Raw genomic sequence first — 24334 nt, forward strand, 5'->3', positions numbered from 1 at the left:
CATTACGAGGCTGGCGGTAGCCATGCCTGTAATACAGACACGGCTGCCGCCAGTATTTTTTTATTTCCGGCGCCCAGAAATGGGCAATTACCAGGTCATTACAGCCTTGCCAGACCCAGTAATTGCCCATTCCTGGGTGCTGGAAGAAATTCTTCCCCATTCCCATTTGAGCCCCATAGGTGCCGGTGCATCCGACATGCTCTGCTTGGGGGTGCAGGTACGGCTGCCAGGTCAGACCTGGCAGCCGCAATGGCACCCGTGAGCAGAACTCAGAGTTTGCCGGTCGGGGAACTACGGTGCCGGCAAGGTTACCGGTACTGTAGTTCCTGGGCCGGCACACTTATAATGGGGCCCATTGTCTCTTAGCTGCACCTTGGCAGTAGTTTGGCTCGTCTCTTGTAGTAATTGTATCCTTTGAATAGACAACCAGTTCTCGGCTGCACTGGCCTTCTTGACACTGGGTCAGAAAAGCCTCCTTGAAGCTTCCTTGATCGTCAGCTAATGTTTGTTAACTGTGACACAACTTCAGGCTTCCTGCTTATGAGATCCCAGTTTGCTAAAACATGCTGTGGAATATCCAGATATATTATGCTTATATATACCTTGGCAGCACCACCTGCAGTCTATTATACTACGTATAGCTAGCTTCTATGATCACTTAGTCTACTTGCGTTGCTGGCTCTGTACATTTATAAAACGATTTGCATTTTCTTCCGTGCTCTTCACACATGTAATCTTCAATTTACACATAACAGGTTACTCGATTCTTTACTTCACCTGTGATTCTATATGTTCTCTTCAGGTGCTTCACCATTATCTCCTATCAGTGCGTCATGTTACATCATGTGACGTCACCAGTCTGCTCTTTCATTAATCCTCTCCCGCTCTTTGGAGATTTTCCCCAAGAGACTGTCAGCTCTTTGTGGATACATAAAGAATGGCTTTCTTAATGGGTACTTTGCTTCAAAGGCTGCTCGTGTTATTGGCATCATTACTGGTGTCTTCTTTATCACTATCTCTGGTTCCGAACATATAGGCAGGTTAGGTGCAGGGCTTCTAGTAGAGGCTTTTGGATCCTCCTCTACACTCCCCCTCTGGTAGATTCATCAACCACTCTTTCATCAGTCTTCATATTCAGACATCCTTTCTTGAAGAAGTGCTTCTTTGGGGTCTATATCTTCATTAACCCTTTCAAAGATCCTGCTGATTTTACATGGTCATCAATGCTGCAGGTCATGGGACTGCATTGTCCACTTGGGCTGCAATAGATCAATCTACCTACATACTTCTTACAGTCTCTTGGATACAGGAACTTTGTTCCCTCAGGTGCATGGATGATGTCTTTTATATAGTCTCTGTTTTCTTCATGAGTTAGCTCCTTTGGTTGAAAACCCTAATTCGACATAAATTATGATTTTCATCCCTATTGCTTTCTTCGTTAGTCTTTTTGCATTGTGATTATTATCCTGATCACACAAAATCCAAACATCATCATCACTAGAAGTGCACCAAGAAACTTGAAGATGTTTGCCACCCACTGAAGTAACAATGAGAAGATTGACGCAAACAAGCTTTCATCTGCAATGTCGTCTACTTCAACTTCCATTTTGATGTGTAGGTTCGTCAACATTGTCATGGCCTCTGTCAAGGTTCCATTCTCTTCATCATGAGAAGGTATGAATGTGCAACATGATTCTCTGATTTTGGCACAAACACCTCCATCCATGGCTGTAATCATATCCAATACACATCTATTCTGGTGTGTCATCAGTCTTATGGCTCTCAACTCTTCTTTGATTGCGTTGAATCCCTTTATGGTAGTGTTGATCATCTGCAGGAGCTCCCACCTTGTTATTTGTAATCATTTAGTGTTTGCCATCGTCTGGATTCCTGGCATGAGGATAATTGTAAATGTTGAGGCAGTTTTGCTGAACAACCTGTTCTCATATGGAATAGAGTCAAAAGCTGCTATTGATTTGGCTGAAAAATAATTGCCCCTCTTCATTCGAGTAAGAACTTCTAGTGAGCTCTTCTTTCTTAGTTGAGCATCAGCTTTGGGAAACTCTGCAACATTCAGGTCACTTGCTGGGATCACCAATACTGGAACATGAATAATTACTATAGAACACAGTCCTCCCCAGTCTCTGGGTAGCTTCATATAAGCTCTGGATCCACATGCCGAGTAGTGATCCATTATCACTACTGTTCCATCCTTCATTCTTGGTACATGATATGATATGGCATTTATCACGTACCTATACACAAGTGTTTCAAGGCACGACGGGGCAAGGGAGAGGGGAACTGAGGGAAGACAGACAACGATCCTACTAGGTCTGGTGTCATTCAGATCGCGCAAGTGCATGGGGAGCAGGAAGGGGAAAGTGCGGGGGGAGGGGACAGTGCAGTACATGGGATAATAGAATAAATAACAGTAAGTAAAAGTACAGCCAGCTGGTGGCAAGTGCAAGGGTAAGTGCAGACATCAGGTGTCAAGTGCTGGTGGTGGGACTGTAGGGATACAATAAACAGTCCCCAAGTGCGGGGGTTGCCAGGAAAGCAGTGCAGGTGTGCGACTGGTGGGGGAGGGGACCTGGGCCCAGGATCAGATGGTGGCCAGGTAACCAGTGCAGTTCAGTTTCAGCCAGGAAGTCAGCAGGGGAGAAGAGGAGAGAAAGCAGAAGCAAAGCGAAAGCTCTTGAGGTGGTCCTGGAACTGGAGATGGTTCTCCTCAAGTTTCAGAGAGGCAGGGAGGCTGTTCCAGAGGGAGGCCTCACCAGAGGAAGGAGATCTACCACCAACTCACTGTTTGGAGAAGCGACTGACCCTGAGGGATTTGGAGGTGGATGAGCAAAGAGCTTGAGAGGGGACATATTTAGGAAGAGAGAGTTGAAGGTATTGAGGTCCCAGGCCGCAGAAGGCCTTTTGGACAATGCAGAGGGTGTTGAACTTCATCCTCACACTCACTGGGAGCCATTGGAGAGATTTCAGTCCTGGAGAGATACAATCCCTGGGCGTGAGGCCAAGGACAAGTCTCGCAGTCCTGTTCTGGATGAGTTGCAGAGGGCGGAGAGTAGAAGCAGGCAGATTTAGAAATATGCTGTTGCAATAGTCCAGCCTAGAGAGAACCAGAGCTCTGGAGACAGTGAGCTTCTGGGGGAAGGAGACAAAAGGAAGAATACCTCTGAGGAGGTGAAGCCGGTAGTGTGACTTCTTAGAAACATCAGAGATGTGAGGAGAAAAGGAGAGTGTGGAGTTGAAGATGACCCCAAGGTTTTTAGCCTCACATGTGGAAGCAGAAGGAGGGCCAAGAGAGTCCAGCCAGAGAGTGACAGGAAATGAAGGAGTGGGTGTACCAATGAGGAGGATCTTGGTCTTGCTGGCATTAAGGCATAGAACATTGGCGGCACACCACTCCTGGATGGCAGACAGACAGTCTGAGATGAGAGAGGGAAAGTAGGTGGCTGAAGGTAGCCTGAAAATGAGCTGAGTGTCATCTGCAGAGCAGTGGAAGTTGGGGCAGAGTGCAGAAATGCGGCGGGCAAGGAGTGCCAGGTATTGGTTGAACAGCCAGGGAGAGAGATTAGAATACCACAGGTAGAGAAAGAGATAGAGGAGAGGAAGGACCCATGTTGAACCTGGGAGGGTCGATCAGAGAGATACGAAGTCAGCCACGCCCGGGCCTGACCGGTGATACCCAGGTTATCACGGAGACGGTTGAGCAGGATGGCATGGTTGACCATGTCAAAGGCAGAAGAGAGATCAAGTAAGATGAGGACATATGGGGTGTTGGAATCAAGGTTGGCGAGCAGGTATTCACGGATGTTCAGGAGAGCAGTTTCGTGCTTCTGGTAGCTCTAAAGCCAGACTGATGATCATGGAGACAACCAACAAATTCCGTGTGAAGATTGAGCTGGGAGATGGCCAGCTTTTCTAAGAGATTGCCCAGGAAAGGAGTGATGGAGATTGGGCGATAGTTAGCCGGAGAGGACGGGTCGGCAGAGGATTTCTTAAGAAGATTCAATCGCTCTGTTGATTCTCTCCAACCTTTCTTGTTCCATTGTTTCTGAAGCACAGTTATGCACTTGCTAGAGGCACTATCTGCACTAGGCCTCCTCTATCTTCAACCCAGGTCAGCAGCTTAGCAATCTTCAGCCATAGTGGTTTGCATCCTGTCTGCTCACATGGTCTATAACTGGTTTGTGATGTCCAGTTACTGCCACTGCTCTGCATATAACTATGCCTTCTTCCCATCTATCTGTTGAAAGTCCTGTTCCCCAAACTTGCCTCTGGCCTCTTACTTTACAACTTTGTATTTCTTCTTCAGTCTTTCATTGGCAATTGAGCTTTCTGTTCATTTACCATCAGATTCCTGCTCCCTTCATTCTGGGCTGTTCATATCTTATCACATGATTTATTGTGTGTGCTCTTGGTCTTGTCTTCAAATCTTAAACATTATCATCTTCATCTGGTGCTGTCCATTCTGTCACCCATACTAACAATGCTGTTCGGCGCTGGAACTGACCTCTTGTATGACAGAGTGCAAAGTGATTTAAGGCATGAGCTGTCTGGACATCTATTTCTATAGCTATGAATATCTTAGAGTTCCCCAATGCATAAGATAGGAGTGCACAAACATGGCAACTCTCCTCAGAGATTCCTTTGCCTACCTCTTTCATGTGGTGATACCACATGTTATTTCCCAAATGTGCTGTGCTGTCAAGATAATTATTTATCTCATAATCATCTTCTCTTATGCCTCTCTTAGGACTCTTTCTTTTAAGGTAAGTGTTTACAAGATACTCATTTACTATGTCAAGAAAAGTATTTCCTTGAGAGGGAATCAAAGGACCATTTTTCAAAGAGATAGGTGACTCTGCACGTGTCTTTGGAGTAGGGACAATCACATTTGGCTTTGTCCTTCGCGTACCAGATGTGTCTGTTAGGGTCACAGGTGTGGGAAGGATCAAAGGGACTGCTGCCCTCTTTGGACCATCACAATAAACAGTGTGTATCATGAGAAACAGGAAAACAATAATAAATGCGGTGCATGCATATATTTTACAGCAATACATCAATCCCCACCAGCAATGATTCCTCATACGTTGCTGTGCTCTTTTGTTCTGTGCTATAGTACCACTATTAGGACTCCACATTTTGCCTTTCAACGACTTTTTAAGGAAGGAAAAGGCAGCATACAGATTTTGAACGTTTTCACACAGTCCTGCTGGTCCGCGCTACAGGTCACATCTTCTGTGGTGATTGTCCCGATTTGCAATTTGCAATTAGCAAGACCATGAGGACATCACAAGGGTGAGCTGAGGGCCTGAAACGAAGTGAGCATTTTATTTTTCCTTTTGTTTGTATGTAAACAAATGTAATAAAATGTTCAGTGACTTACAAAACAGTGGAGCCAGGAGTACTTTGCTTAGCACCCACTCAGCCAGCAGGAGCAGAAATGTATTGATTCAGCCTGGCCCGGCATCATGTGCCATTAGTTCCGTAAGTTAAGGTCCTACTGCACTGAGCAAACACGCATTGGAGCAGCCCTTGCTCTGGCTGTGCAAATTGTAAAACAAAAAGGACGGCCAGTGAAGTCAAGCATATCAAATTACTCTCCCCAAGGTTTAGATTCAAGGAACTTAAGTTCCTCACGGTCATGGATCAGATAGTATCCAGTACTGTTTTAGCTTAAAATTCTGGGATTTGTAGTTTTCGCAGCAATTTGAAAGATGGAGAACTACACATCCCAGAATTCAAAGGGGGGAATGAACTGGATGCCCTTCTGATGCATGTCCACAAACAATTTTAGCTCTGTGGACCAGGCATGGACTGGCCTTTAGGGCAATAGCCCTGTGGCCGAACCAAAACACGAAATGCTTGTGTGGGTCAGTTTTTTGGGTCAAAGTGGGTTACTTTTTTGGCCAAAGTGGGGCAGTTTGATGAGTGACTTCACTATGCGGCTAATAGTTTTGACCACTGTTGCTGAATAAATATTCTTTTAAATGTACAATTTGCATCACATTTTATCAAACATCTCCCCCTTGGGTACTATTCAAACAGTGTTCCAAAAGGAATGAATTCCCATTTGCAACTATGGGCCGCTTTTATGTTGGTGCCAGGGACAATTGTATGCCCTAGTCCGACCCTGATGTAGTCTGTGTGAACACTGGGCCTATCAGTGCTTTCTGCTAGTAAATAAACTGCCCCCCCACTGTCCTCTGTGTAGATTTGCACATTCGCACTAGAGTTGTTGATTCGCTTGATCCTTCACCTACCTGCTGCATGTGGCACTGGACCCGAGCATGCAGGACAGATTCTACATTCAATTTGAAGTATCCAGAGCAATGGGGGTGAAATATTTCTTAGGTCTATTCTAAATTTGTGACACCACCCATGAAAGCATTCCTCCCTCTGAACTCGCATCACAAGGGTCCTAATGCACTCAGACATGGGGAAAATGGTACTGATGGGGCTCTGGCGAGGTGGTGGTCTAGGCCATATTTGTGCCCATATATATTTTAACTTTGTCATTTTCAAAGTTCTTTTTTTTGCCATTATCTTTAAGAAGGTAAATGAACATGTATTGCAAGAATCAAGAAAGAAATAAACAGTGCCCACTGAACCCTGTCCCTTTAGGATTACATGGTCAGTGGTGACTCCGACATCAGAAATTCATAATACACCAGGCAGATGGTGAACAAGCTATAGTGATTAGATCAATATTCAACCTTTCAGTGTGTCTGTGTTGGCTATGACATTTTGACAAAAGAAACTCAATGGCATGGGCTTTCAGACCACACGAGTGACTTTATCCCATTAAAGGGAGAAAAGAGTTGTCAAAACAAACATTTTGTCGTAGCAAGGGGTCACGATGCCCATGCCATGTGGTTCCAAAAAAATGCAAGCCGAGGCCAATTTCCAAAGCAATGACCTGTGACTGAGCAGCAAGCTCATTGCTCAAAATGTGCATTATGACACTTCCACTAGTCACTCTTTCATTCAAGGCGATCACCGAGTGAGCGCCATGAAAGACCAATTCTGCAGCCACCTTAGATTCCTGGAGGATCAGCTAAATATGTGCAGAGACAAGTTTCAAAATGCTACCTTGATACAGCTGGAAAATCCGGCCTGCCGCCTGCATATTCGTAAGTTAACTAAAAAGCATTGACTTAATGGTAAATTAAAGAACTTCAAATTCAAAAAGGCAATGTAAAAAAAGTAATTTTTTTTGGTATAAGTAGTTTCAGTCGGAGAAGTTTTTAATGCCATTTTGTAAACCACACGTGCCTGACACAAAATCAATGGGCCTCATTAAGACATTGGCGCTAATGGGTTAACAGCGCCGTAAAAGGCTGCAGCGCCGTTAACCCATTAGCACCTGATTACGAGGTCCCTTTGCGGGACCCGACCTTAATGGCGGGTCTACACCAGCCGTTAAACTAGGGACCCGCAAAGGGACCTTGGTGCTAAGCACGGTACCGCAATTTGCGGTACCGTACTTAGCGCCTTCCCCATTCCCATAGAGCCCTGTGGGGTGAAAATGGGAATCGGGAAGGGCCATGGTTCAATGGGGAATTACCGCCCTGCCAACCTTGGAATGGGGTGGTAATTCCCCATTGAACCATGGCAGACCCGTTACAACACCGGCACCAACCATGGTGCTAATAGCGCCAGGGTTTAGCGCTGGTGTTGTAATGAGGGCCAATATGTTAGCAATAGGAAGAATAAATACAGTGCCAAGAAGGAAAAGTATTTACTTTGGGTTGGCGGCTTTGGGGTTCATATATTTATAATGGCTAATGTTTTCTAAACATATGGCAATGGGGGATTTCCCTGGTTCTATCATTGAATTTACATGCAATAAGTCACACTGCGAAATTCACTCATCTCTGCGGGTATTCCCTTCTGCCATACCAAAGTGTAACATGTCCATGATTACTGAACACCTTTTGGCCCGCAAGTAAACTAAAAGCTGTAACGTAAAGAGAGAGCGTGTGTGTGTATGCGCACAAGCGCATACTACCACCAGCCTCCATTGATCTGTGGCATGCAGATTATCAAGATGGCAACATGTTCATCTTCATCAGTAGCCAGTGGGGGAGCTAAAAGCCTAAATGACCACTTAAGAAAAGCTATTAAGTTTGCTTTGCTAGTCGCAGCAGGCCCCCCAGCCCTACTCCTCTCCACAGGTGTGTTTGTGTTGTTTGGTGGAAGCAAGGGGTGGCATTTCAGTGGAAAGTATGTTGAAAAGCCCAATTCTGGCCCTGGGTGCCTGGTTTTGTCTGTGATGATAAATCTGACAATTTATGACCTTTTAAGAAAATATTTGTAAATATTAGTTAACTCCACCTGCTATACCGGGATAACCATGATATACCGTCATTTGGCAAGAAGGTTATTGTACCGCAATAAAACTAATACCGTGACACCCCCAGGGCTTTAAGTGGAGTAAGAAATCGAGGGGGGGCCCACATTTGGGGGCGTGGCCTGTGGGGAGCGTGTCCTAAAACGTACGCAAATCGTAAGGTATGCACACACATATATATGCATGTTATATATCTGTGTGCGTACCTTACTATGGTTTGTGTACTTTGCAAATACATATTTCTATGTTTAGAAAAGATGGCTTGCAAAGTACACAAACCATAGTAAGGTACGCACACAGATATATAACATGCATATATATGTGTGTGTGCATACCTTACGGTTTGCCTACTTTTCAGGCCATTTTTTTTTTAAACATTTTGTTTTATAAAAGATGGCTTTGAAAGTACACAATTCAAGCCATCTTTTATAAAGCTTTGACTACGGACAAAATTGTCCGTCGGCAAAGCTTTTTAAAAGATGGCTTGAATTGTGTACTTTTCAAGCCATCTTTCATAAACCTCGCAACATGTCAAGGAATCCCCAGGTTCGCCGAGGGTTAAAGACGCCTCGGCGACCTGGGGAAACAAAGGGACAGTAACTGCCTCTGGTGACCCCTCGCGCGAGAGGTCACCAGAGGCAGTTACTATTATTTACAGAAGTGGCAGCCAGGCACAGCATCGCTGTGGTTGGCTGCCACTTCTGTCAGATCGCTTGACTTCATGGCAGGCGCATCTCCCGTCGCGGCTGCCGCCGCGACGGGATAATGCATCCCGCCAATGTTGCGTGCGGTGGGACGGGGGCCCCGGCAGGGCCCCGGCTCAGTCCCACTTTTTGGAGACTGCCGGGGCCCAGCCCCGGCTGGCCCTGGCCCACTTAAAGCCCTGGACACCCCTATTGGGGACGTACCCCCTCTGGCACCCGCGCAAGGGGAATTACTGCGTCTGCCAAGTTCGGAATGCCCTGGTGATTCCCGTTTCGTGGGTGCCGGAGCCGAGTTTGGGGGTAGCCATGCCAGCAAAACCAGCATGGCTATCACCAACCTCGTAATGAGGCCCAATGTGATGATGTTTACCCTGGATGAAGTGTCCAAGGCGATATTTTACCAAGCACTCAACCGAACGTCAGGCCCGGATGCAATCCCTACAGATCTTTGTCAGGATTTATTTCAAGTTTGGGCCTTACTTTTAACAGTTTGCTTTAATACAATTGTGAAGTCAGCTGTGCTACATGCCTCTTGCAAAAGATGTTGTCATCTTTCCAATCTTTAAAAAGGGGAAATCGGGCAATTCCATTATCCTACTGGCCCATTTCCCTTTTGGACACTTCTTTTAAAATATTTCTAAGGGTAATGTTGGGGCGTTTGGAAGAGTGGATTGCAACAAATTCTATACTTACTGACACTCAGCTAGGTTTCAGACCTGGTGTGGGTACTGCTGACCAAGCATTGAATTTGTATTTATTGGTGGAACACTCGATTTACATTAGAAAGGAGCGCATATACCTGGCGTTCATGGACCTGAGCACCGTCTTTGATAAGGTTAATCAGGTACAATTGTGGAGGGTGCTCAGGTCCATGGATTGTCCAGGACATATAGTGTCAGTGTTGAAGTCTGAACATAGGGATAATCGGGCGTGTGGGTGATTTAGAGAGAGGGGCCTGTGCACTCAATATGTTAACTCAAGGAGTGTGCCAAGGTTTTGTCTTGGCCCTGGTATTGTTTACTCTTTATATCAATTGATTAGAGAAGGCCCTTGTAGAATCTGGGACAGATTTGCCCAGATTGGGCAACCAAGCTTTTCCAGTATTGACCTATGTGGATGATACCGGTGTAATCACCCCCATGCCTGGGGCACTCCAAAAGCTGATATCTGTCTACAACCAGTTTATGAACGATTTGGACCTAAACGGCAAGACTGAAAAATCTGCTTTTATGGTCTACGTGCAGGGAAATAAAAAAAATAAAGATTATTAAAATGCTATGAAATGGGGCAGCCATTTCTAGAGTTCATGTGTTTCATTATTTGGGAATGCGTTTGTCTTCTTCAATGTATGGTAAAGCCCATGCTGACAAACAAAGTATTAGAATGTGCCAGTTATTGGTTGGGGTTTATCGATGTATGGCAATATGTCAGGGCCAGCGTCTTCACATGATTCACAGGTTTACGCTTCTCAAACAAAGGCAGCAATTAAGTATAGTGCTATGATATGAGGCTAGGTTAACATGCTGGAATTACAAATGATTGAGAACACATTATTTAAAAAAATGTATTGGGCCTCCCTAGCTCTGCAGCAATTGTTGAGGTCCGCGCAGAGCTAGGAGTGTGCTTTTTGGAAGACGAATGGTATCTGGCTGCATTATGGCATTGCCTATGTATGTGGGCAAATTTAAAGGCAGCCCTAATGCAGTTTATATTCAAGGAACTAAGAATTAAAGATGCAACCAAGAATGAATAATCTTTGTTGCAATATATCAAATCCAACTTGATAAAAATGAATGCACCAGCACTTTTTGCTCCTTGCACTATACTGTCAGCATAATATTTATAATTAAAATTTGAAATGTTTTGTTCAAGAACATCAGGAGTCCACGGTATTGGCAATCAATGCAAAGAAAACATCCAATAGTCAGCCCCATTGACCCTTTACAATTGTATCTCACTTTGAGTCACAAAAGTCTGAACGTCAGTTGAGTACTAGAGTGTGTTTTGATTGCCTCGGGTTGAGTGCCAATACTGCCAAAGGGCATGACCCATGTTTGTGCTTCATGTTGCCCCATGCACAATGCAGATTTAGAAGATCTTTTACATTTTGCCTTCTTTTGCCCAGCTTACTCGCACATTAGGACAATTACTATATTACTGGCACTAAGACAATACACCTTGGTGCAATGTCGTCTGGCTTTGTATTATCTTCTATCAGCCGACTCAGGCAATGTTGCATGTGCTTTATTGGTGCTTGTCAGTGGGGAGACAAGAGTGAGGAAAATGTTTTTAACCTATTTCCACAGATTTTTTTTGTATCGTATTTATTATTTTTATTACCTTGGCTTTGATGGTTCTGTGCTGTATTTGTATTTATTAATGTTATTTTTTTCTCTCTGGTGTTGCTTGTTAATGGATTTTAGTATCCGAATAAACAATTTTGATGATGATGAGGATGATGAAACCTCTCTCACAGGGCATTAATCAAAGTGCTCCAAATCTCCTACAGACCACTGTCATTCCCATGTGTGGGCCGTCTCCCTATCAGGCCAGCTCCTCTCTAATGATTGCTTCTTTCCTTCCCCTGTACAGCAAGCAACAGACTACAAGATGGAAGAATGGTGGAGTTCCATGTGCCTCCTCCTGTTGTCTGCCACCGCAGCATGTTCCAGCCCCCCTTAGATAACAGACTCTCTGCAATTAAAGCCATGGTTGCTATATGCCACATTATGAAGTCCAGGGCGACCGGTCCAAAGGCAGTTGCTTTCAGTCGCATACTGCTTGTTAGAGTGATACCAGCAATAGAGGCCTGGAACTGGCAAAATCTATGGGTATCACTTGCAATGATTAATCAGGATGGATGGGTATCAGGGGTTTCCGCACAGCATGCTATGCGAAATAGAGTTCCACTGTCCCTTCTCCTCACAACCGCTAAAGTAGATGGTGGTGGCAGCGTGGATGCTAAAAGGCTTTGTGAGGTAAGCAAACTTGGTCTCTCATATTTGCCTTCCTCAGGACACGGCTCTTGCCCATTTATTTCTGCCCGCACATATCCCTCTTGCCGCAGCCCTACATCATGCAGCAGACCTCAGCCTCCTCTCCATTGATGGTTTACCCTGGTGGCAGGGCAAAATAGTCCCACACCCCGGATCACGCGAGCTGTGTATAGGGTAATTGTGCTAATCATTGTTGCCAAGATCCTTTTCTGATTGTATGGAGAGGGATAGATGTCTGATCTTTTTGATTTCTTCCCACGTCTGTGCATGATGTTAGACCAGGACTTCCCTTGACACACCACATGTGTGCAAATGGCCAGATTCAGTTGATGTTTATTTTGTGTGAAGTACTGCCATACTTTTGACTTTCATTGTGGGCTAAGAATTTGCAGGCTAGTGCACGAGGGTGCTGGCATTGGTGGTGTTCGGGATGCCACATTATTAGGTGGCATGACATGAAGACTATTTCACAAAGAGACTGTGAGTTGCTGGGGTACAAGCATCTATTACTAATGCAACATCTGTATCTGTGGTATCATGTTCCTTCTCCTTTCCAGTATTTCTGCTTTTCAGCAGAAGCGCATGTTCCTATCTGGACTCTGACTGAGCATGATCCTTGTCCTGATCCTCATCCAGTTCATCATCATCTGATTCATCAGCGGATGGGACAGTGGAGCCAGAGATCTGGCATTTTCAATCTCCTTTCATTGTTTAACTACCCTGTGTGTTTTTGTTCCCTGATCATCAGTCGATAAGTTCTAAACCCCTCCTCCTTCTGCCCTGAAATGGTGGGAAGAACTGAAAGTGCACGAGTCTCTGTTGGCCCTGGTGATTAATTATTGCCAGGGTACAATATCCTTGAATGTGCATCTACTGGTGCAGATATATGTTGGTGGTGCCATTTGTGGAAACGTTATTTGGATGATACCTTCCAATGACCACAGTCAATCATGGCTTTCCCAGTGCACATAGCAAGTGTTGCTGCAGTTGTGAAATGTCCATGAGCAGCAGACTTGAGTGCTGCCAACATTTGTCTCAATGTGTTGTTTACCCATTGACTCGTGTATCACCCACCTCGCTGAATCTCTGCTACTTCCTCCTACAGAAATCATGTGGTTTTGATATAAGCACCCTCAAGTGTTTTCAGGAGTCACCAAATGGTATGTACAACATTGGCTCACTTCAAGAGATAGATACTGACTGGTGTATCACCCTCCTAGCTAATTCACTACTTCTTCCTTCCACAAAAAGCATGAGAGTTTGACTCTCCTGCAAGGAGGCCTTATGGACTAGCTGCTCCTCTTCCGAGGGGTCACCGAACCAGAGGTGGACTAACAACCAAAGTAGGCACTGGATATAATGTTCAAAGTGGACCCAAATTACAAAGTTTTCAGCAATCCCAACCCTTTTGCTATAAGAACATTTGAAAATAAAATATGTTATCACACAAAAGAGGCCAAAGGTGCAGAGAATTACCGGGAAATCTTCAGAGTTCCCTATAGGCCAATCCACCCCTGCTCCGAACAACATGTGTCTCGTCCACTGATGTCCAGAGACGGACACAGGCTGGTTTATCTCTGCTACATCCTCCCACAAAAATAAAACAAGCATGACTTCCACAAACAGCCCTTAGGTATTCCTGACTCTTTCTGCTCCTCCTACAAGGTGTCCCCCAATGAGACATTTCTCATCCACTTACATTAAAAGACAATGGCCCTCATTACGACCCTGGCGGAAATGTTTTTACGCCAGCGTAATGCATGGCGTACCTTTCCGCCTTACTACGAGTTCCCGTAGCGCCATGGTGGTTTTTTCGCCTGGTTTTTCCGGGCGGAAAAATCCATGGCGCTACGGGACCTGTTGTTAATTACGCCACCGTAATTTACCGTGGCGTAATTAACGCGTTCCCCACTCCCATTATACCCTATGGGGCAAAAATGGGAATGGGGAAGGGTAAATGGGGATTGGGGACTTACCGCCCCGCCAAGGTCGGAATGGGGCGGTAAGTCCGCCAACCCCCATGGCGGAGTTGGCAGCTCTGCGCCATGGACCATGGTGCAAATTGCACCATGGTCCTCCGCCAGGGTCGTAATGAGGGCCAATGCATAGTTTCTACTTCCTCTCACAAGCATCACATGAGCATGACTATCTTTTTTTATTTTATTGTGGAAAGATTAAAAATGAAAAACGTACGCAATATATTACATCAATAACATACAATATATAAATCAATCACATCAGACATATGTATCACACCAATACAAAAGAAGTTCGATTTTTAAATACCAATACACATTATTATTAAAACCCAATCAGATTCTTCTACTACTTTTCCTGTTTTAACATTTGTACTAAAACCATGCTTCAAACTTCAGATATTCCTTTGTTGTTACTAGCTGTTTTAAGTCCAAATGTAACATAAATTGATACAAGCCTTTATGCCAGACCCAGGTTTTAAATATACTCAATTGATAAAATTCCAAATCTAATCCAGCAATGTCTAAAACAGCTCTCTCTTTTTCCTTTCAACATTGGACATATTAATGGCAGATGTTTTAATGCGTCACAATTCTCATTGCAATATCTACAGATGTTATTGGTAGCCTATTCTTGACTCCAGTGACATGCATTTTCTTTTGTTAGCTGGAGGTTTATTCGGAAGTGCAACAAGAGATTTCTAAATGTGTTTGATGGAAATGTACATAAATAAGGTGCACATATGTTTACCCTTTTATGGACAATATTCATGTCCTTAAAATTATTATATTTTGAGAGACTATCCACTGTAATGCACAAGTCCGCTCGCCATTGCTGCTTCTTATATGCATACAGTTTCTCTAATATTGTTTCACAAATTCAGGCCGTACTTTGTTATCCATATATTACACATAATAAGATGCAAATCCTCTGGAAGCTGTTCAGCTGTTTTTAATTATTCGTACAAGGTGTTACTTGGTGGATATTTAAGCTTGTTACATATAAGAACTTATTTCCACAGAAATTTAGTGAAATAAGCCCCAATTCAAATCGTATTATGGATATGGACATGGGTATATCGACTGGCAAGGGAAGAACCTTTTTCCAGATCATTCCCTCTAAGATGGTAAAATCCACATCTCCTAATAGGTAATATATCTCTAGTCCATAAATAAGGGCTGGGACAGCCTTTGCCTCATAACATTAGATGGCTGGTAAACATGAGAATGTCCCATATTTTCAACCAAGGTGTTTCATCTGTGTTGTCAATGATCTTGCTTTATCTTTAAAATGATTCATCAATTTATTTTTGTTCGAATAAGATGTAGCACAAAAACCCAAATATCGAGATTCCTGCACTTCCTTGATTTTAATTATTACCAATCCACCAGGATAGTTCTTTCCTACATCCATTAGAGAATTACATTGGGCCTCATTAGGAGTGTGCCGGTCCGGTAACAACGGTGCCGGTAAGCGTACCGGCACCGTTGTTACCCGCCCAGCACACTCTGAGTTCTGTGAGCTGCTGCTGTCCTGCGCAACGGCAGTTGCTCACAGACCTTCACAGAGGCACCGGCACCGTTATTTACGGTGCCGGTGCCTCCTTGTTCTCCATTCCCATTGAGTCCTATGCTACTCAAATGGGAATGGGGAATACCATTTTTCTGGTGCCTGACTTCCCAGACCGGCGGGGTTAGAATCCCCTTGTTGGGGAGAAGCTGGACCCCCACCAGGGCTGTGGGGGGCCAACAGCCATACCCTCACCAGCTATGGGAGACCCCAACAACTCCCATATGGCCCACAGAAATGCAACAGAGACCCCAGCAGGCAGCCACATGTTCTAAACTGCGTTTATTTCTGGGCAGCAAAAAAAAGAAAAAAACACGCAGAGCATCGTGCACATCAAGAGTTCAGGCACCGTCTCCCCCGGGCCTGGCTTGCAAGCCAGCTATGTAATCACACTGCAGGCTGACCTCACAGAATTGGATCAGCTCCCAGAAACCTATCTCCTCCTGCTATTGGCTGCTGAGTAATAGGTTACCTATGTAGCCCTTATAGAGAGCCTGATAATTGGACATTAAAATTTTGTGTCAGTGGGTTGGTTTAGCTGTGCCAGCCCACCATTACCTAATTCTAATTGTTGCATTATGAATTTGTTCCCATAACTTTTTAGCTGAAACAAGTATTTCGCACCTGAGCTCTGAGCGCTCATTGGCTAGGGCTGAGCCATTCTTGTTACAATTATGTTTCAAATGTTGTGCGAGTCTTTGCAAAAATGTCTTTCTTTCTCAGAAAGAAAAGAAAAAACACACTGGGTTCACGTGGCTTACTCGCATTAGTAGAGAATTAAAAAATGTTTGTCTGCAGAAAGCAATGTTATCTGACTGCGTGACCTTGGCTGCTCGTGGGTTTTGCGAGGAGCATTGCTGAAGGCTTCTGCAGCCAGTGTTCAGTGAGAGAAATGAACTTGGCTGTAATTTTCCTGAAACATGGCTTTACACTGTGCAATTAGACCATGTTAATTCATATAGGCATTTGCAAGCCTTTAAACAGGGATATTTGTGTTTGTAGATTGTGATATTGCTACATTGATTGTAATGTAGCATGGAAGTTGCACTGTTGGTGAAGTGGGTGTCTTTCAGCATATTTGTCACCCATGGGTGCGCTGGGGCCTGGTTCAAATGATAAGTGCACTCCTTGTTCTTCCTGCTGTTCCTCTGTATATGAGCCTGGGGTGAGGGGGCATGGGGTTGATCTCGATTTACCCTCTTCAGTCCCCCATCTGGTCAACTTTGTCGACCACACCACCAAGCAACATCCACCTCCTTCCGTTCTGCATATCTTTGTCAATTCCTTGAAGTGTCCATAACTGTTCGCATTGTTGTTGATGAACAGTACATATAGGAGTGTTCTCCTCTGTGTTCCACCACACTCACTTCCCTTCGTACTTCCTCTGATCACAGGGAATGGCCACCTTTATTACTGCTGGAACCATGTCGCACACCGCTATCTTCTCCCTTAGTCCGGCTCTTCCTTTCACCATATCTCTTATTTGCATTCCGATGTCTTCTTCTGTTCTCTCACATCTTGCAACGTATCTTGATCTTGCACAATGATGCTGCGCTCTGTAGTAGTGCTTCCATTACCACCTTCAATCGACCAGCCAGTCATGATGGCATCCATTACTATGTAAACACTAGCCAGTTCTTGTCTTTCTCTGTTCACATGTATTTTCTTCTGATCATTCTTTTGTGTGCTGATACTTTATCCTATGTTGCTTCTGTCTCGCATGACAAGTAATCCCCCCCTCTTTTCACTCCTCTGTCTGTTTCTTCCGTTGTTTTCCATCTTGGTGAATGTGTCATTCTTCACATCTTCCTTGGACATCACCAACAAGGGCATGCTGATGCGCACCAACGAACAGTCTCCTCCCCAATTCGGTGGTAGTTTCTCTTGAGCTTTAGATGCATGTGCTCAATAGTAGTCCATAAGCAGTGATGTTCCTGCTCTCATCTCCCTACTTCTCTCAACCTTCTTGCATCCACCATGATTGTCTGCTTCTTGTCACTGTTGTGCTGGTAACATAAGGCTGGTACCTTCACAGTATACGTCCTTCTTCATTCTCCACCCAAGTGACCATCTTCGCTCTTTTGTCTCACTCCGTTAGGCACTTATCATATTTTTGTCTCTTTTTTTTTTCTTCTTCTCTCTTTTGTTTTTTCTTTCTTCTTTTATTATTATTATTTTTTTCTTTTGTTTGTTTTCTCTTGCAGCTTGCTCACTGGTGCATTTGCTCGTTGTTTTTTTCTCTCTCTGGTCACTTTCCACATACAGTTGTTCTCCAATTAGCTGCTTTATGTAATCATCTTCCATAGGGGATTACCCCCTTTTTTATTTTTATTTTTTTTATCAATCTCAATGTTGCTGTCTTCCCTTGCAAACTTCTTCACACCTTGGGATACATGGGCGTCGTGCTCTGCTGTAGTAATGTCTGTTGTAATCAATTCTCTCACGGCATATGTTAAAGAGCAGTCAGGACAGCTCTCTCCAGTGGTGTCCCTACCAATTTTGTACATGTGTGCATGTTGTTGGTCACTTCTGCTATGTGTGTTATGTGTATGTTTTACTCCCTTTGTGTCTGCCCTTACCTCTCCTTACTTTAGCAGCAGCTTTTCCTCACCCACTGACGCCGTAACACTTCCTGCTTAGGTTAGGGAATGTTAGCGGGGGATACAGCGGTAATGCTCACTATTACATATCATTTTCAAATTACTACCCCCATTATTTCGTTCATTTTTAATAGTCCCATCGTGAAGGTAAAAGTCCTTATTTGCTTGCCCATAACCACTTACGCTGCTGGGTCCTTGCAGCTGATGAGATGATAAAGTTGCCCGCCTGAAAATCGCAAGAAAGGCGTTAATACGTTAGTACTTGTTAGTAACCTCAAGCTCCGCGAACGTAACAATCACTAAGGGCAAAAATCAAACCTCCCCCTGGACATTTCGTGTTTTCAAAATTTCTAAATATGGGTAGGGAAATTCTTGGGCTGTTTATTCAATGGAAGCAAGGAAATATACTTCAGGGAAACGTGCTCTAAGGGGTCTGAGGTTCCTGATAGGGTGGGCAATTGAGTGGGGAATGCTTCACGATGGTTTAATGAGTAGGCCTCAGGGTTACTAATGGAAGATAACATTAAGGAAATTTCCTACACATTTCTAACAGCATACATACGCAACAACCTGCATGTGCGGGGAAAAGAGAAGGAACAAAACAGTGTTACAGCTGTAGGTGCACAAAATGTAATATGAAACTCAATTAAACTTTGGACATGCGTGTGTCAGTCCCTATTCTAGCTGCTAGTGTGTGTTGGACCAGAGGATGGCCATATTTCCCTAACTCGGGAGTGTTTGTGCTATTTTGCAGTTCATGAAAATCTCTTGCGTTGGCCCTGTTGATCGTTGCTCCCTCTTTGCCAGGGTGGCCACGCTTTGTAGGGCTTGACGCCTCACACATCTAACAAAGTCTGTCAGGAGGGGAAAATGTCCCACTGTAGTCCGTAGCCATTGGGTGTTAGTTGTCCGTTGTCTTCAGGCCTGCCCTGGGTCCTTTATATCTGGCGAGAAATGAAATGGAAGCGCTTGAGACCTGAGCATTTACATATTCTTCAATTTCTTGACCTAACCTCTCTTCACTACTCTTGCACTATTCAGTGTCCTAGTGGGAGGAGCCAATGGTACATTTATGCACCATCCTGTCACCACCTGGTGGCGTTCAATGACGGTCTGACCGTAACTTGTTGCACTATTCGAAATGTACCGGGAAAGTGGGTAGGCACTTCGTTTATGTGAAGATACTCATTACACACTTGGATCATATGTACGCAATTTAGGTGCTAGTGTACAAATGGGCCTTTGGATCTTTATATTTACTGTGCTTTTGTTGTAAGCTATTTATAGTGCGTGCCTTTGTCCCGTGGGGCATCAGGCACTGACAAGCTAAACAGGGAAACATCAGGGTGATAAATTTGTCATAAAGGGTGGCTGTGTTTCTAAATTAAGTGGACCATGTTACTTAGGATAATCGCAGGGTTTTTAAATCTTTTTTTTTGTATGGCTCCTCTCTCAACTTCTCAGGGCGTGTCTCACAGTGAACTGCATGCACGTTAAGCTGGTACTAATGACATTCGCTACCAATTATTTGCTACCTGTCCCTCCCCCCTCTTGTATTTATTTATTTATTTATTTATTTACTTCCTCCTTTCTTTCAAACCCAACCATCACAATTTACTCCGATTCTCTCTATCCCACCCCATGTCCACTTGTTAAACCCTACCTACTCTGTTAATTACTCATTTAAGTCGAGTATTTTATCACTCCACTACTGTAATTACTGTTACATTTAAACAATATATTTCTCCCCCCGTTATCTGCTCTCAAATTTTAATACAACCATTATTCTCCAGTTCGTGCAGCAATGACCTCTTTCCCTATGTGTGTTGGCTAATGCATTTGTGACAGTGTAGTGTTCAAAAGCGCTAGTGGCATTACTACATGCACTGTGGTATTTTGTCGCCAAATTGAGTCTGTTGGGAACATGGATCATCCACCCTTTACCTCTATTTCTCTCCTCCCATGGTGAACTGTCAATGAAATGTACGCCCCCCCTCAAGTGCATTTTCCTCCACCTTGTGTGTCTCATTTAATTGCTGTGTTATTCGTGTATGCATGAGCCCAGTCTCCTCGCTGAAAGATGTGTGCTCAGAAAGTAGCTAAATGTACTCTCTTGTTATGCACTATCTCTATGCACCCCCTCTGTACCGTGCACCCCCACTATTCTTATACAATCTTCCTTACTTTCAACATGTGTATTTCTGGTGTTTAACAAGTTATGGCTTTCTCTATTAATAAGGTGGTCATATCCACATCGCTCGTGATGTCTCAAATGTCGCTTCCCTAATGCATGGCCTAGTCGCCCCACTATCACCCAGAAAAGAAAATATTTTGATACCTATCACCACCCCTATGCAATTGTCCTCTGCATTATTGAGTGTGTGTGAGTGTGTGTGTGTCGGCGTGCGTCTCGCCCACTCTGTCGGGGAGGTAGAGCATGAGTGTGTGTGGCAGAGTGAGTCAAATCAAGTTTGTCTTGGGCTGTCCTATTAAGGGTATAATGTCAATCTATGTCCTTTGAAAGGTTTGTTCCCCATCAGGAAGACCCCTCCCAGTCATGTAACCAGTACCGTTGCTATTGTGTCAGTGTTCTGTATGGGTGCTTACTGCTGTGCAGTGCCCCTGGGTTGTTATTCTTGTCAGTCCTGGGGTAGTGTTGCTGTCATTTGTTGTGTCTGTACATGTAGTGGTGACAGTGGCTGCGTTGGTGCTTGTGGTGTCTGCTGAAATGATCCCGTCCTGCCCCATGTATCCTCCCCACATGGGCGGTACATATTGTGGTGGTTGTTGATACTGCTATTGTGATGCTTGTGCGTGTGTGTTGAGGCTGTTTTTAACTGCCCCTCCCATTGCATACTTTAATAATTTATTTTGTGCCGACTTGTCCTCATCTCCCTTTCTCTGCCTCTGACGGTTTTATTTATTTATTTATTTATTTATTTATTATTTATTAACTGTCTTCTCTTGCCACAATCTACAATGCACACAGTCAATGTCTAGCGCGCTATCCTTCCTTCCTCCCTTCCATAACCCCATGCATGCTGCACCACCCCTTACTGATCCTCTATCATGTTTGGCTGTGCTGTCTCGTTTAGTCCTTCTCTCCTCCTCCAATCCCTTTCTTCCCTTTCCAGTTCCCCCTCTCTGTTGCTATTGTTACTCCTTGCACCTCCCCCGTTATCTTCCCTTTAAATTTAATTCCTCTGTACCTGTGCCTTCAAATCTGCTTCCATGCACTGCAGCCCTCCCTTGCTCGCTCCTGTGCTGCTAGTGGGTTGTTCTGCACCTTCCTGTTTGTTCTCTTTAGTGTATTGTGATTGTGTGTGTGTGTGGTTTTTAAATGTTCTTTCTGCTGTTTTCAGTTCTCTCATGCAATTCATTCCTTGCTTACCATCTGTGTCATCAAATATTACACTCCCGGAGGTGCAGAAGGGTGAGTCCCCTCTTCCCTCTGCTCGTGCTGGTTCAGCGTCTGCGGACGCCTCGCCACTTCCCTTCCCTTCGTGCACACCGTTCAACTGTAGCAAGGTGCTTTAAACCTATTCCCGTGTAAGTGCTGTGTATGTGTGTCCTTAGCGATTGCTGCACGATCCTGGAGAAGCCGCCTATGAGCAGCCATGGTCTTTTTTAATTTACCTTCAGTACTTTTGAATCTTTGCACACTATGTTTTACTGACTTATTTCGGCATGGAAGCTGTGTGCTACACAACAGGTGTAGGGGAGTCATTTCTGTATTGTGTGATACATTTTACCTCTATTCAATTTGAAAATTTTGATAGTCCGCTGTTCAGGGAGCAAAAGTTAGAAGATAATTGAAAAGTGTTCAACTTCTGTGAGCTTTCTTGGCTCCGCACCTTAGCCAGTGCACTCCACGTGCAGCCCATCTTCACCAAACCATTGCCTTCTCCGGCACACCCCCACAATCTTGCGCATGTGTATTCCACACACCGCCTCTGGGTCACCTATTCTTCTTTTCAAAAACCACACCACCATCTCCTCACCATCAAAATCAGTATCCAATGTATCAATCTAAAGGTGACGTCACCAAACTAAAAACACAATTCAAATGAACAGGCAAATGTGCATACACAGAACAATAACCCATTGCTTCCAACCCCACAAATATCCCAAAATAAAACCCCACAATCCCCACAGCTGTCTTCCTGTTTCAATTGGAACAAGGTAAACCACAATAAAAAACTCTTATAATTGGACTGCGCACACTGCGTCGCTTCACGTGTGACACGCCCCTCACCAGGGGAGCTTAACCAGTCAATTATCTTCCGTACTCGGGAACAATCTAGCTACCTCCTGCGGGGAAACATCATCCACTCACTGAACTAAAACGCTCAATTAGCAGGGAACCTCATCTACTCATTGATCTACAACGTCAGTTCATAGGAAATCCACACCCCCGTACATGAAATTGCCATCCGGACCAACCAGCGCGGCACTCCTTTCTTTATGTGGGGAGTCACTACCCCACCCAATATCCTCATAAACACAAGAAGGGACCACTGCCACCACTCCAATCCCAACTACAATTCACGTGCCGATCACCACCAATGAGCCGAATTTTGCAACAATGTACAATCTCCCACCACCCAATTTACAATACCTCCCCCCAGTTCATACCCAAACAAAACAACTTAAAATATCTGCAACATACTGATCAACAATACATCATGATACTTGAAACATTTGCCACAATCACACCCTCCCCTCAAAGCCCATGTTGCTGGTTAACTTACATTTCCTATGCTGCACTGGCACTTGCTCTGCTACTGGACACACCCTCAAGGCGCTTCACCAGACCCCTTCTCCTGCAGGGCTCTCACCTGCCCTCAAGCGGGGTATTTCCAAGTGGCCCCCGAAGCCTTTAGGCGGTTACGTGTTTTCCGGTGGTCTTCAGGTGCAGGCGAGGGTCCCACAGCTTCCTTGAGTCGGCGGCAGGGACTGCAGTTCAACGCAGGGCTTGCGCAGGCAGTGCTCATTCACCCATGTTACAATGAACAATGAGCCTCACAGAGGGCACCAACTTGTTGGGGAGAAGCTGGACCCCCACCAGGGCTGTGGGGGGTCAGCAGCCACACCCTCACCAGCTATGGGAGACCCCAACACCTCCCATATGGCCCACAGAAATGCAACAGAGACCCCAGCAGGCAGCCACATGTTCTAAACTGCGTTTATTTCTGGGCAGCAAAAAAAAGAAAAAAACACGTAGAGCATCGTGCACATCGAGAGTTCAGGCACCGTCTCCCCCGGGCCTGGCTTGCAAGCCAGCTTTGTAATCACACTGCAGGCTGACCTCACAGAATTGGATCAGCTCCCAGAAACCTATCTCCTCCTGCTATTGGCTGCTGAGTAATAGGTTACCTTTGTAGCCCTTATAGAGAGCCTGATAATTGGACATTACAATTTTGCGTCAGTGGGTTGGTTTAGCTGTGCCAGCCCACCATTACCTAATTCTAATTGTTGCATTATGAATTTGTTCCCATAACTTTTTAGCTGAAGCAAGTATTTCGCACCTGAGCTCTGAGCGCTCATTGGCCAGGGCTGAGCCATTCTTGTTACAATTATGTTTCAAATGTTGTGCAAGTCTTTGCGAAAATGTCTTTCTTTCTCAGAAAGAAAAGAAAAAAACACACTGGGTTCACGTGGCTTACTCGCATTAGTAGAGAATTAAAAAATGTTTGTCTGCAGAAAGCAATGTTATCTGACTGCGCAACCTTGGCTGCTCGTGGGTTTTGCGAGGAGCATTGCTGAAGGCTTCTGCAGCCAGTGTTCAGTGAGAGAAATGAACTTGGCTGTAATTTTCCTGAAACATGGCTTTGCACTGTGCAATTAGACCATGTTAATTCATATAAGCATTTGCAAGCCTTTAAACAGGGATTTTTGTGTTTGTAGATTGTGATATTGCTGCATTGATTGTAATGTAGCATGGAAGTTGCACTGTTGGTGAAGTGGCTGTCTTTCAGCATATTTGTCACCCATGGGTGCGCTGGGGCCTGGTTCAAATGAAGTGCTCTCCTTGTTCTTCCTGATGTTCCTCTGTATATGCGCCTGGGGTGAGGGGGCATGGGTTTGATCTCGATTTTCCCTCTTCACCCTGCTCTTACCGAC

The sequence above is a fragment of the Ambystoma mexicanum genome, chromosome 2p (assembly GCF_040938575.1).
Source record: "Ambystoma mexicanum isolate Mex_15411 chromosome 2p, UKY_AmexF1_1, whole genome shotgun sequence".
Lineage (NCBI taxonomy): Eukaryota > Metazoa > Chordata > Amphibia > Caudata > Ambystomatidae > Ambystoma > Ambystoma mexicanum.